At 37.2% G+C, this 15,504-nt stretch overlaps 1 protein-coding gene and 1 long non-coding RNA gene across 2 annotated transcripts in view; both read right to left on the bottom strand.

Annotated features, from left to right (window-relative positions):
• Nucleotides 1-15,504, bottom strand: part of LOC125248560 (NACHT, LRR and PYD domains-containing protein 12-like) — a 1,264,817-nt gene that overhangs the window by 568,555 nt on the left and 680,758 nt on the right. The gene's annotated exons all lie outside the window — the stretch shown is intronic.
• Nucleotides 662-14,196, bottom strand: LOC125248721. Its single transcript, XR_007180342.1, has 3 exons — nt 14,119-14,196; nt 1,399-1,517; nt 662-1,054 (listed from the first exon to the last, which is right to left on the bottom strand). It is a non-coding gene; the product is annotated as an uncharacterized LOC125248721 (long non-coding RNA).

Below are 15,504 nucleotides of genomic sequence, written 5' to 3'. Positions count from 1 at the left end.
CGGTTGAAAGCCTATGCATTTTTCCCATAGACTTTTGGAAAATCGCAGAAAATAAGGTCTGTGTTTAACAAAGGGTTATGACACTTGCACGTTTTGTCTATCAAGATAATCTTTACAAGTTAACACAACATTTATAGATTTTGAAGCCTAAATAAAGTTGTCAGATATAAAAGGCTAACAGTAGGCTATAAACGGACTACAGCACACCATGGTTGCGGATCAACATCGTCACCACCAAGCTTCCTCAAACTGTATTTAAAAAACAACTTTATTTAAAAACATGTTCGCTGATTATGATCTGTGCTGTTATGAATACTTATCCACTTTTTCATGAGAAATGCTGTCTAAATGTCCCGTTTTTAATGATGTCGTCTAAAGTCCCCGCCAAAGGAAGTAATCCCTTTTAGCAACTTGTTAGCAACCGCCGATTTTAAGACACAGTAAAAGTTTAAAAAATCACAAGTGGGTTATAACTGGTGTGTTTTATGTCATAGATCAAAACGTGAAAGTATTTAGAGGCTTTGTTAACCACAGACATTATTTCAGGCGATTTAGCAAAAACCCATTCAAAAAACCCATAGACTTTACAGCGTTGGAACCGGAAGTCCTAAAATGCTAACTCGCTTCCGGGTTTTGCCTACAAAAATGCGTCATCATCACCTCCTCCTTTTTATCCTCTCTCCAGACTATTTTGAATGCAAAGGCTTTAATTCCCTCATATTTTTGTAACATTTCAAGATTGTCTTTAATGCTGAATTCACAGGAATCTGATACACATTTATTCAAACAGGGTGAATTTACAGTGAAATAAACCACACATTCATCTTTTCCATTCAAGATGTTCTTCAGATAATTCTTCAGCCGAAACTCTGAATGATCTTGTTTATCTTTATCAGCCTTTGCAGCGATGAGGTTACTGCTCACATAAACCTCATTTTTCTGAAGTTTTTGTTTCACTTCAGTTAGTAAGTTCTGACTTGGATAGTCAGAACCTTGAAGACATTTGTTCTTCTCGACTCTGAACGCGACAGCGTATTATCCTACGTTACCCAACCTGGAAATTATAAAGCAGTGGGAATTTAATGTTTTGTGTTAAATTTACAAATATTAATAGAAAAAAAGTATATATTTCTGTGTGTGTGTGTGTGTGTGTGTGTGTATACAGTAGTCAACATTTGATGTGGATCAAAAAAGTTTGTCAAAGTTGTCATAAGAAGAAGGTTTTAGGACAACTTTGATGAAAGGTTTTGATCTACTTCAAATGTTGACTAGTTTAATGTTCAAATTATTGCATATGTTGTAATTATAAGGGACAAAAAATTCTGATATATAACAAAATCCATTAGTTTGTCTTTATTTATTTTTTTTATGGAAAATTCTACTATCAAAGAAACTTACTGATTCTCAAAGTTCTTTACAATATCCATGAGAGTTTTTGGGTTCACATCCGCACCTACAGCACAGGTACAAAAGTGAAGCAGGCAGATCACAAGGATCCTCAGTGGTACAGCAAAAACCTGAAACAAACAAACACTTTTATACAAAATGTATGCACAGCCGTAATTTGGGGGTGGGACATGTCCCCCACCACTTTTTGCCATGGGGGTCGATATTGTCCCCTACCACTTTTTGAAACATCTTGCAGCACCGATGTAGGTTACCTAATACAAATGAAACATCTCCAGTTGACTAGCAGAGTATTCATTTTGTTCATTTGTTAATAAGAGGCGATCTAACGTTTGAATGTGTTTGAAATCATACCTGTTTATCAGCCACGAAAGGAAACTGTGCTCTTTCTTTCTGCACGTCTTCACACAGACGAGCACTTCAAACTATCACTGAATGATGTTGCGTAAACTCTATTTGTTCCAGTGAAATCACATCACAAAATACACACAAACTTGTCCCTGCTCTTAATATACAATCACTGACAAACATCTTTGGTTTTAATGAGAGAAAAAAGAACTACGAGGGCAGATTAGAACCCGGAACCTCTGACACGCTTAACAAAAGTCCTACCGCTAAATCTTGTTATTACATTTTTTTTTCGATTGCTAAACGACAGTGAGCACAACTGGAGCTACATGTGCAAAACTCTAACTACAGTCTGCACTACCAACAGTCACCTGAGCTAAACAGTTCACATCACCTGCAAAACTCATTCCAAGCAACACAACTCTTAACACGTGGCTCAAAACAGGCTCAGTGCAGCCAAACACTATGCACAACCCACACTGAGATAACACACACTGTCACTCAGAACACACTGAGAGTAAAAACACTAGCATCAAACACCAACACAGAAAATACAAACTTTTCATCTTTACAGTTTGAACAATTTCAGTGACTTCATACAAAGTAATATTTTCTTCAAAGAAAAGAGTGACATTCTTTCACATGATTTATTTAAATTTTTAGAACAACAATTCTTTAAGGTAAATGAAAATGAGCAGTTTGCTTCAATAGTCTGTAGTAATTTACGGAATTACAGTAATGAGAAAAAAAAAGGTAGAAACTATATATAGCCTATGTGTGTGTGTGTGTGTGTGTGTGTGTGTGTGTGTGTGTGTTCACTAACAAGTCTAAAACAAGACACCTGCTTAGCCTTTCAGCTGAAATTGCAATGTTTGAAAGGCACAAGGCTGAAATCTATTCTGTTTTGAATGTGTGGTTCACAGTTTTGACAGCAGTGTGTTAGCATTTGAACAAAGTGCTGTAAATCCACAGTGTTGTGCAGGTTGTGGTTAAAGTCATGGGATAAGTGTGTAGAGTTTTGAAAACTGTGTTCAAGCAATGAAAAACGAACTAGAGTTTGGTCCACATGAACTGCTGCTGTGCAGACTGTAGTTAGAGTTTTGCACATGTGACTCCAGTTGTGCCCACTGTCGTTTAGCAATAAAAAAAACTGTAAGTCGTGTATTTGCCCGCAACAGAATCCGAATGAAACAAATCTACAGAGTCCTTTTTGAAAGAAACAGTGAAAGTGTAAAACAACTGCGATATGACCAGTGTTGGGGGTAACGCATTACAAGTAACTTGAGTTACGTAATCAGATTACTTTTTCAAGTAACTAGTAAAGTAACGCATTACTTTTTCAATTACAACAAAATATCTAAGTTACTTTTTCAAATAAGTAACGCAAGTTACTTTTTCACATTTATTGACTGACATGTTGACCCCATGTTGAGAGGAATACAGTGCAGAGATATTGTGTGTGCTGTGTAAGCAATGATGGTTATTGTAGTTCTAGACTAAATGTGAACATGCATTTACTCATCTCACTTGCACGAAATCATTCAGTATTCCTCAAAATGAATAAAAACAGTGAAATGCAATCTCAGAATTTTTGCAAACCTGTAATAATTAACTATATTAAATTACACAAATATACTTTATGTATTTAATCTCAATTATTAACCAATGTCTTTGCTGCTGACCTTCAATTCAACCATACTAATAAGCAAAAAATACTTTAGATTAGATTTAGAAATAAGAACTAGAACTTCCTTCTCCTGTATCTTATTCTTCTTAAATCCAGAACGGCAGCACATCTGAAAGATTTGTTTGAGCTGCGCCCTCTACTGTACAGGTGTAAATATGCTTTTCCTTCAGCCTAAGGCTTATTGATTTCACTTTTGGTGTGAAAGGGCCTTTTTGCCAAAAATAGAATGTTTTTGTTGCTATTAAAAAACAAACAAACAAGCAAGCCCAGCCCTGGTGAGAAAAAGTAACGCAAAAGTAAAGTAACGCATTACTTTTCATAAAAAGTAACGAAGTAACGCAATTAGTTACTTTTTTAGGCAGTAACGCAATATTGTAATGCATTACTTTTAAAAGTAACTTTCCCCAACACTGGATATGACTATGTGCAGGTAAGCTATAGTATCATTGGTACTGAATCTGGAAGTGCATACTGTAGTACTGTGCATGAGCCTGATGTGCTGCATTTGTTTGTCTTGTCCAGAGAGTGATGGAGCTAGAGGCAGATGCCATGGGTCACAAGCAGCTTTTTGTGGATGAGGCAGGTTATAACCTCACTAAAACAAGGAGACGTGGCAGGAACATTATTGGACACCGTGCCATAATCAATGTCCCAGGACAATGTTGTGGTAACATAACTATGTGTGCAGCTATAAGTCAAAATGGTGTTGTTCACCATCATGCAACCCTAGGCCCATATAACACTGCACACATTATTACATTACTGGACACCTTACATGACACGCTCACTAATGTTCAGAGATCAGAGCAGACCAGATACGATATGGGGACAATGTTAGTTTCCATAGGGCTGCTTTGGGCCACAACTGGTTTACAGATCACCCACTCTTCACTGTACTCAACCTCCCCACATACTCTCCATTCTTGAATCCAATTGAAGAGTTCTTCTCCTCTGCCTGGCGCTGGAAGGTCTATGACCGTCATCCCCATCAACACATAGCCCTTTTACAGGCAATGGAGGAGGCATGTGGGGATACTGACCAGGCATCATGGCAGCAATTTCATGTTTTCATTTCAGTAAAAACAACATTCCCACTACAACTGTTCAATTTATGCAGAATGTGTGGTCTGTGTAGGGCACTAGCTACCAAGGAGACACCATCCCACCCTCTATGGGGGCAACATCAACACCACACACCCACCCCCAGAAAGAGATTTCAACCAAAGGGTCAAATGAAGTTCTGCAGAGGAGACTCATTTGACCAGTAGCTGAATTGAGGAATTCTGTTACTTTCTTTGTCTTCTTTTTTTCTACTGTACATTCTATAAAGTCATGACTCATTCACTTTAGTATGTTGCCAAGAACGCACGCATTCAACACTCAACCAAAAATGTAGAATGGCTTATTTGTAGGGACACTCTTAGCCCGGATTTTATATTTACTTAAAAATATAATTACAATATATTTAAGTTTGGATGCATTACTTATAAATATAAGTATATTCTACTCATTTGTGGGTGTATTTGTATGTGTTGATAAATGTAAGTTAAATGCACTTAAATTATGAAGTTTTTCTCCTGACCACACCTCCTACACACTGGTTTGCGGCAGGTAATGACGCCATTTTGTCGTGGTGTGTGTGAATTCAAGGAGCTGTTGATGAGCAGTTGGAACATTTGTTTTGGCTGTTCTACAGAAATTTTTTCCAAACATTTACCTTTTTATAGTTTTTCACCAAAGGAGAAAATCACTTTTTTTAAGTTACCATCATCGAGGTCAGGGTTTGTTTTAGTTGAGCTCTTGACCATTGACTTTTTAATGTTAGATTTTGTTTGGGCAGTTTTAACTGCATTAAAACCAACCAGACAAGCAAAGTTAAAAGATGATCAGGTGGTGTTTGGTATGTTTTCACTTAATCATTATTTGATCTGAATCACTGAAGTCATTTAGAGCCCAATCTCTGAGTTAGATTGACGTTATTGATTACAGCAGAGCTTTGATTCTACAGAAAAAGATCAACTTTTACAACACATTTTTTTTTTTTTAAAGTTGTGCTTATTACAAAAAATATATATACCGTAAAACTTCAAATAATAGCCCGGGCTTCTATTTACCCAAATCGCCGAACTGCACCGGCTTGTATTTGAGACAGGCGTCCATAAGAGACAGGCCTTTAATTTAGTGTTGAGATGTTCAAGCATGACAGTAGGAGGTTACCACATTATATTACGTTTTATTTATAATTAATTTGAATGTGTTTAGCAAATCATTTAATGTAAGAAATGTCTTTGGCTATTGGCAGCATACAAAAAAAAAAAAACATAAAAAACGAAACGATGTGACCGCAATGGGCAGAACAATACAAGTTAACCCTAAAATCCATCGAGTATATGAACTTGTTGCCCGAAACATATCAACAAGAAAGAATGAAGGCTACCCTGTAAAACAACTGCAATCATGTGATAGAAAATTACTCTATTCATCACTATCATCATCCCCGCGATCCTCAATTACAAGTTCATTGGCGAATTCCTCCTCCACGTCGCTCTCCTCCACTTCTCCCTCTCCAGCCTCCGCTAACTCTGCCTGCCTTGCTTGCACTAACAGCTCTCGCCCAGATGCGCACGGCTCTCCCTCTTTGAAACAATGGATAAGGTGATCCTCACTTCCATCAGAAGCTACTGTCAGGCCACATACCTAAGGATAACATCCCGAAGTTAATGAAATATATTATCTCCTCTTTCTCCCTCGCACACACACACACACACACACACACACGCACGCGCGCCCGCGCGCAAGCATACCTTAAATGAATTTTTCAGCCGCTCCGTATCCAGCTTTTCCCACGCTTGAAGTACCCAGGAAACCAACAAACGACGAGCTGGGGCCCTCATATTTCCTCCAGCTGTGTACTCTTTGTCCACATCCCCTGCCATCCAGTTGTCATAGGACTCGTGCAGGCTGGCTTTGAATGGTTGGTTCCATACGACGTCAGGGGCCTGTATGTACTTTGTACAGCCACCGGGTATCACAGCCGTGGTTATGTTGTAGCCCCTTTTGAGCTCAGCTTTGGTCGCTGCGCTGATATGACAGCGATATGAATCCCAGGCTAGGAGACGAGGGGCGAAGTTGAGCTTTCCCACCACTCTCTGAAGCCAGTCTGCAGTCAGCTCCTCGTTCATCCATCCATTTTTGGACGTGGCCACCACCACCCCACTGATATTTTGCATTAATTTCACCTCCTTGATCCCCCCTTTGAAGACAATGTAAGGTTTCAATTTGGTCCCGTCTGCTTTCGCAGCCAACACCACAGTTAAGTGGCTCTTCTCATGGCCTGTGGTTTTCAGTGGAACACTGCGTGCACCTCTTGCATCCACCGTTGTAGAGCCCACCATATCAAACCACACCGCTGTTTCGTCCATGGCTATAATGTTTTTCGGCTGTATTTTCTTTGCCTTAATAATCCGCGTTGTATATGTGACAAAATTGACCAGTTTCTCAGTGAAGTGCTTGGCGTCTTTCTGGGCCACAGTTGTGCGTCTTCTGACTGAAAAGTCGTTGCGCCTCAGGAATTTGTCCAGCCAGCCAGCGCTCGCAGTAAAACTCTCCTCATCCCTGCCGTCACTCACTGTTGCATACACTTCTTTTGCCTTGGCCCTGATCATTTTACGTGAGACTCTGAGATGCTTTGCCCGCATGCTGTGGATCCACTCACACACGCTCACCTCCAGCTCTTCACTGGCCTTCTTCCTCCCTCCACCTCGCAGTCTGGCCCTTTTGTCGTCTTCCTCGGACAGACGTTGCAGTTCAGCTTTATTTTTACGCCATTCTCGCACTCTCTTTGGATCAACCGAGAAATGTCTTGCCGCTGCTTCTCCGAATTTTGTTCGGCAAATTTGACAACTGTCAGCTTAAATGTCAAATCATACTTTTTTCTTTTTGTCTCCATGGTGGTATTGAGAGAATTAAGAAAAACTGAAGACTAAAAGAAAGTTCGTTAACCTCTTTGTTATGTTGCCATAGTGATGAGTCGTTCATGAACTGTTGTTGTGTCTGTCACGTGAAATCTAATCAAAACATAGAACAGGCGATCTGACGGGTTTGAGAAGATCAAATACAACCCGATACTAAAAAAACAGACCAGGCCTCTATTTGAGACCGGCCTTTATTTACCCAAACCTGTCGTCACACCAGGCGTTTAAAAGAGACAGGCGTCTATTTGGGACTCGGCTATTATTTGAAGTTTTACGGTATTTTAGGCACACACAGACATCAAGAATCGGCGTATGAATATCAACAACGGTGACAAGCAACATATTCTGATAAACAGATCAACTCTGAACATTAGAAAACAAGCTACTAAAAAGTCACAGAAAAACAGCAAAATTTAAATAGTGAGAATAAAGAAAATTACTAAGACAATTCAGCTCATAATTTATTCATGCAGCAATGCATGATGGGAGGCATGGATGAATTTTGATTGGTGGCAAGTTAACTTGCTTAGTACATTGAACTTAAATATACTATGTGTAATACCTACAAAGTAATTAATATTACAAAACACTTTAAGTTAAATGAACTCGAATTATTAAGTTCGCATTACTTAATCATTACTAATTTTTTAGGGCAACCAGTTTCCTCAAATTTTTAAGTAAATTCAACTTATCCGGGCTAACAGTGGAAACTGAATTTTAAAAACTATGGATTTCAAATTTTCTGCAGGTACCATGACAAGTAATGCAGTTTTCGTAATGCCATCAGCTGTTAGTATTTTGACAGTCATTGCGCTTTGATTGACTATTTGTTCATGGAAAACTAGTGCGAGTGTTTTAACTTAAATCAGGTTTGCTATGTTTTTTATAAAGTATAGTATAGTATATGTAGAAATAGTTTTTTAGCATTTTAAAATGTAGAGTTTGTGTTTATTTAACAAAATATGGTTTTGGGCAGAAAATTAACTATTTGGCTAATTGTGTGATGTATTTATGTTGCTGTGTTAAGAGTTTAGAAAAAGTATTTTAAGTATTGGTAAACGCTTGTTAGCAATTGGAAAAAAAATATATATATTATCAACATTGTATTATAGCACGTGTCTGAGAAACTATCATGTAGCTTTCCAACATACAGTACTGTTTGTTCATGCGTATTGTTGGAGATGTTGCTGCAGTTCTTCTGGATTTAGTCTGTATCAGTTTTTTCTGTTTCTTAATGTAATCACAGACAGACTCGATGATGGTGAAATTATGTGTAGAGTTACACAAAATAAATACCCAATATATATATATATATATATATATATATATATATATATATATATATATATATATATATATATATATATATATATATATATATATATATATATATATATATATATATATATATATATATATATATATATATATATATATATAAATGAATAAATAAATAAATCCATATGACTTATGCCTTTCAATATACAGCACAAGTTGAATACAACCATTCTATAATATTTTTGCATCTTTTTTAAAGCTTGAAAAGAGGGTTATACTGCCATTAAATTAAAAGATCAAGTGTGAGCAGGACCATTTAAAAAGATTTCTCAGTTTTTATTTAGAAAAAAAAGGTAATGATATATATTTATTTAAAGTTAAACAAAAAGCATTGGTTATTAAAGAGGATTCTTCTCAACACTTACATGAGAAGAATTTCAGTTGTTACCATCAAGGAGATGTTTTGAGATGTAAAAGAGCCTGAATGTCACTGTTTCCACCTCCTCACAGTGTGAACATCCCGCCTGTACAGTATTGTGTACCACTGTGTGTGTGTGTTGTGTAAAATTAAAGAATAAAACAGAAAGTGGTGCATAGAAATGTATTTATTTCCCCAAGCAGTGTTTATGAAACTATTACATGTTAAATGCATAAGCATAAACAAACAAGCATTTTAATTAACCCCCCCCCCCCAAAAAAAAAAAAAAACATTGTGGTTCACACAACATTAAACCTATCTGGTCATAATGCCAGAAGTTTCTGAATACAAAAGATTTATTAGTATTTTTTAGTAGAGATTTATTAGTATTTTTTTTCCTTTATCAAGGCTTTCAAAAGTTGTTGCTCAATTTCATATGTCCCAATATATGATTACAATCACTCATAAAGTAAAAGTAAATATTTACTCTCCCCTGCCTTAGTTTACTAATTTATAAAAATTGTGCTTTTTGAAAGAAAAAGTAAGAAAAAGCTGCATGTGAAAGGTTATTTAAGCATTGAAGCAGATAACTAGCTCATCGTTTCATCTAAAGCATCGCTGTCAAACAAGAAACTCAACACCAGAGAGCAAGTGAGACATAGTTTAATTTAATTTAAACATCGGCTATTCTTTGGTATGATTGAACCTGGTCTTCCACAAAGGATACAACCGTCACGGTTACAGCGGTAAAGTGGTACACGATTAGCAATCTGCTGTAGTCCATTTCTAAGATTTGGTGAGGTACTGTCAGGAGTGTAGATATTATTGAAAACAAACGCTTTAATTCCCTGGTACTCGCTTAATTCATCAAGACTTTGTATAATATTCCTATTGTCATTCTTATTGAGACAACGGTTTAAACAGGGACTATTTAAGGTGTAGAAAACCACACATCCATCCCTTCTTCTATTCATCAAGTCTGTCAAAGGAGAATTATTTGTAGGATTCATCAGTAAAGCCTCTGAATGTGCATTTGTATGAACCCCTGCAGCGATGAGTTCAGTGCCTCTGTAGACATTCATGTTAGGTTTTGTGTGAGGTTTAACTGTTTCTGATGGGTCATGTATCAGAAAGTTTTCACTTGTGGGTTTGAATCCGCTTTGACATTGAAACTGTGGGACATTGATGGCTACTGCATACTGGCTGCCGCTAAAATAACTGGTTAAAAAAAGGAAAGAATTATCACCATTTACATATGCTAGTAACTGAGAAATCAAACATTCATGCTGAAACTGTGTGTAACAACAGTACAAACTTTAACATTAGGGCGAACTCATCGTGTGTCATTGATCTGTATGTTTTCTGTGTCTATGCAATCATACAAAAATGTATTTGTGCTAGAAACACACTTTAGTTATGATTACCTATGAATATAGTGAGATAACATTGTCATTGTGAGCTACATTATGCATGTTAACAAATACAACCTTATTGTACAGTGTTAACCCTTCATTTCATACAGCAACATGAAAACGTACCTGAAATGAATAAATCTTTGAATCCTGGAAAGGGTGTTAATGTCTACATCTTCATTCACCACACTTTGAATACAGGAAAGCAAAACAATCCCGAGAAGAAGGACCCTCAAAGGCGCAGTGAAAACCTATAAAATAGAGTAATAATAATAGTAATTAAAGCTGCAAGCAGCATTTACCGTGGTTCAAGCATTTAAGGCCTTTAATAAACACATAGGCGTAAAAAAAGACATTAAGCTCTATTTAGCAAGCATGTCACCACTTAAATCACAGATGAACAGCTATGATATATGCTAAACCAAACACAGAGAAACAAAAAAGGCTTAAACAATAATATGCATGCTTACAACAACTTTAATTAATGCCACATGAGGCTGTGTTTAGTTATAAAGTTATAAGTTCATTTATTTATTACATTAGTATTACTAGCATTACATATATTCTACAAACATTCTATACAAGTAATTAAATAAAGTATAAGTATTAAAAAGTTCTTCATTCATGGCAATATCAGTGATGGAGGCTTCATCAGCGTTGGTTCTGGTGTCAGGACGCAGCCTGGGGTGTGAAGCAGCCCCTCCTGTTCTCTTATTAATGGGAATTTAGTTTTTCGCTTATATCTCAGGAACAGGACATCAAAAAAATCTTAAACTCAGAGGGTAGATAATGTTTAAAGAGCCCTGTTTAACGAGACCATCACGGGGGTAGTGAGTGATGGGGGTCCGGAGTTATGCCTGATCAAATGCGTATCTTTTTGTGCTTATATCTCCAGAACGCCCAGGCCAAATCACAACAAATTTGAATCGAATCTATAACTTTCCAACGAGCCCTTCCCCGATGTCCTAGGAGGTAGGGCTCGGGAGTTACGGCCGTTAAAAATCAGGGGTGACCATTTTGAGGGGGGCCGCTCAAGTGCCCGGAGAGGACCTTGTCATCCGAGTTGAGCTCGCGGGGACTTTCGGTTCCTGAGTTAGAAGGAAAAATGTACCGGGATTGTGATGCCATTTTAAATCGCGCCCGCTGTTTTTTGGCTAATATCTAGTCGAAAATACAATGAAAATGCCTGAAATTCATAATGTGGACAGAGTTCATCTAGACGGTTTAAATGAGCCCGGTGCTGGCTGGATTGGTTGAGATTTCATTAATAAACATAGGAACATTGTCATTTTTCATAATTGTAACTGCTATAACTTCTACAACTGTTGCCCAATCTCCACAAAATTTATCATGCTTATTTAGAACCATATGTGGCATATGCTCACTTATTTTCATGAAGTTCAGAGTTTTCGTTTAGGATTTATAGGCTTTTGAGTATATTTTGCCACACCCATTTTCTAAATGACCCTGTTATAGCAACCCAAATCATAAAGTTGAATTTTTTTTTGATAATTATTGATCTAGAGAGTCCAGAGAATTGTCCTGCATTGGTTTAGTTCCGATCGGGTGAAAAACCTAGGATTAGTTCGCAAAAGTAGGTTTTTCACATAATTATGAATATTTAATGAACAATTTGATTGACAGCATTGGTTCTTGAGGCAAAGTTGTTCATCATGAGGAGATCTATCAAATGATATGCATGTTGTGTGGTTTTGTGACACACCACGTGATTACTGAGGCGTAAAACTCGTTAGCGCCAACTTCTTTCAAAATTCTTACAGACCTTTAGGACCATGAGTTGAACAAGCCCATCGAGTTTCGTTCCGATCGACCTCCGTTAACCTTGTCTAATAGGTGCTCAAACTTCATTGGCCGATGGCGGCCATGTGTTTTGAGATACGCCAATGTCCTCATAGAATATCATGCCCCCTTGGACCAAGACACTGCATGCCAAATTTCAAGTCAATCGGACCAACGGTTGCTTAGTTACAGCCGTTTTTAAGTTTTTTTCAAGTTATAGCGCCACCTAGTGTCCAGTCGACTCGATGTTTTTATCGTGACCAAAAATTGAGCCCATACATATACATACCAAGTTTGGTGCAAATATGTCATTTCGTTCTGGAGTTATAGCCATTTTAGTAAAAGTGGCTCCGCCCTTAACGTACGTTTTGGCGCCCCTTAGCGACCGTGAATCAAAATTTCAACTTTTTAAAAATAATTATTGATTTTCAGTCTCCAGAGAACATTTCTGCACTGGTTTGGTTCGATCGGGCGAAAAACCTAGGACTAGTTCGCAAAAGTAGGTTTTTGACAAAATTCAAAATGGCGGAAAAATTTTCCAGGCGGAAATGAAATCGCAGACACTTGATTCTAGGACAAATGGTTTAGGAGTTATTGGCGATTTTATACTTTTGATCGCTGTAGTGCAACCTATTGGCCGATTTGGGTCATACTTTGTCAACCTCTCCTCGATTTTTGTACTATCATCTGACAAAGTTTCAAGTCTCAGGACAATAACAATCAGGACAATAACAATAGGGTTTCAGCACTACGTGCTTGAACCCCTAATAATAAAAATAATCAACAGTTATGATTTTCCTCCATGTAGTTATTACCATACTGGCTAAAGTCTGATCTGACTCATGTCCCACTCTCCTCTCTGTCTCTCCTGTCCTGTCAGCTGGAAGTTTGACACAGAAAAAGATCTTCAGACTGAGTTTAAGCAGATTGTGGCTCATGTTCCTCTCTTCTGCTGTGAGAGAATCAGTGTTACGCTTGTAAAGCAGAAGGAAACACTTTAGACTCTCATAACCATAACCTGCTGTCTCCGAATGACACATTTTTAATCTTTCAGATTAAAATCTTAAATATTCTCCTGATGTATCAAAGGCATTTTCAATTCATTTAGTTTTCAAATGAGCTGAAAATATTAATCTTTCTTTATAGATTGTAAATTCTAAAGGTATTTTTACTATATTTACATGACATTACACAAATATTTAAATCAAGTAACAGTTTGTGAAATGTAATACTGTCATGATTTTTGTATTCAGTTGTTTATCTCATAACTTTGTACGGTATATTGCTAAATTAAACTTTTACTTGTCAATGAGCAAACAAAAGAAGAAGAAGAAAAAAAAAAAAGTATCATTATACACAATTTCTTGACACAACAGACTTAATAAACAGCACAACACCTTGACTTTAATATCCAATTTTCCTGTTAGCATTAAAGCAACTCTTTCTCAAAGGCTTTTGCGTGTCCATATTTTTTTCTCGCAGAGTACAAAGGGGATCACATTGGAACATCCTTTAACATCTACTACCATACTTACAAACAGACGCAGAAAGAGAGTTAATGTACGAGTCTGCAGCCATATTTATCATTATGATCAGTTTGGTCTTGTTCAAACATCGATTGTGATCAGTAATGAAATGTGTTGCAGCACCTTGTGCTCTGTTTGACATTTATCTTTGTGCATGTGAATGATCTGACAGTTTCTATCAGCTGTTAGAATTGTGTGAGGTCACATGAGGAGCTTTAGCACTGATGATGATGGCATAAAGTGATGAAGGAGTGTGAATATGACTTACCATTTTCTCTGTTGTTCAGATCAGGAGGTCCAGAGATGCTGTGTGAGTCTGCAGTGAAGCAGGAGTGATGAGGAAGAGGAAGCAGATGGTATGGAGTCAAATTAATGCCTTAAAGTTTTGCACAAAAATAAAGTTTTGCAAAACACAAAAAAGAATTGAGCAATAAAAAAATGTTTTGCAAACAAAAATAAAGAATTGCAAAGGAAAAATAAAGTATTGAGCAGAAAAAAAATAAGTTTTGCAAACAAAAATAATAAATTGCAAAATAAAATAAAGTAGTGCAAAAATAAAAATATAATCAATTACAAAAATCAATGACAGCTGTAATCCTATTTTATCTTTGCCACATATTTTTCATGCTCAAACCTACTAAATCATTTGCAACGCTCATTTTATTCTGCGTTTCAGTCAAGCGTGCGCTCACGATACCGGTTTTCTTTTGCGCTGCACTTTTCTGTGCGGATCTCTTTATGGCACTGGTTTGACGTGGGGGTGGAGTCAAGAAACGGGGGCACGCCCCCGCGAAATGCATTGGAGGGAAGCGTATCGGCGACAGGTGAAATAATTCTTTGACATGGTTAAAAATAATGAATGGTTTGTTTTTGTTGGTTTGTTTAGCATATGTTGTCGCCGATTACGACCCCCTCCAATGCATTTCTTATAGTAATATGACCCGTTGCTCTCTGTCTCACTGCCTGTATCCACTTTTGTGTCCTTAAACATTCGTTTTTTGGGGTCGACAGCTTATAAAAACTTATTTCTGGGTTTTTTTAGCTTGTTAGCTGTACACCTTGTCACACAGCAGCTTTTAGGCATTGTTCTGTTTTTGTAATGAGTCAGAAAAGACAAGAAGGCAGCCTGGAGACGGTTGGATTGTTTTTCCCCGGTGGATTTCAGATTATAATAAATGCGCTCTGTCTCTATGCTTGATCTGTTCTGTTCCGATCTGCGTCTCCTGCCGATGACGTGTTTCGCGGGGGCGTGCCCCCGTTTCTTGACTCCACCCCCACGTCAAAGCAGTGCCATAAAGAGAACCGCGCAGAAACTTGCAGCGCAAAAGAAAACCGGTATCGTGAGCGCACGCTTGACTGAAACGCAGAATAAAATGAGCGTTGCAAATGATTTAGTAGGTTTGAGCATGAAAAATATGTGGCAAAGATAAAATAGGATTACAGCTGTCATTGATTTTTGTAATTGATTATATTTTTATTTTTGCACTACTTTATTTTATTTTGCAATTTATTATTTTTGTTTGCAAAACTTATTTTTTTTCCGCTCAATACTTTATTTTTCCTTTGCTATTCTTTATTTTTGTTTGCAAAACATTTTTTTATTGCTCAATTCTTTTTTGTGTTTTGCAAAACTTTATTTTTGTGCAAAACTTTA

Source organism: Megalobrama amblycephala, linkage group LG16 (assembly GCF_018812025.1).
Source record: "Megalobrama amblycephala isolate DHTTF-2021 linkage group LG16, ASM1881202v1, whole genome shotgun sequence".
Lineage (NCBI taxonomy): Eukaryota > Metazoa > Chordata > Actinopteri > Cypriniformes > Xenocyprididae > Megalobrama > Megalobrama amblycephala.
Note: the sequence above shows the minus strand (reverse complement) of the source record. Positions and strands in the feature narration are given on the sequence as shown.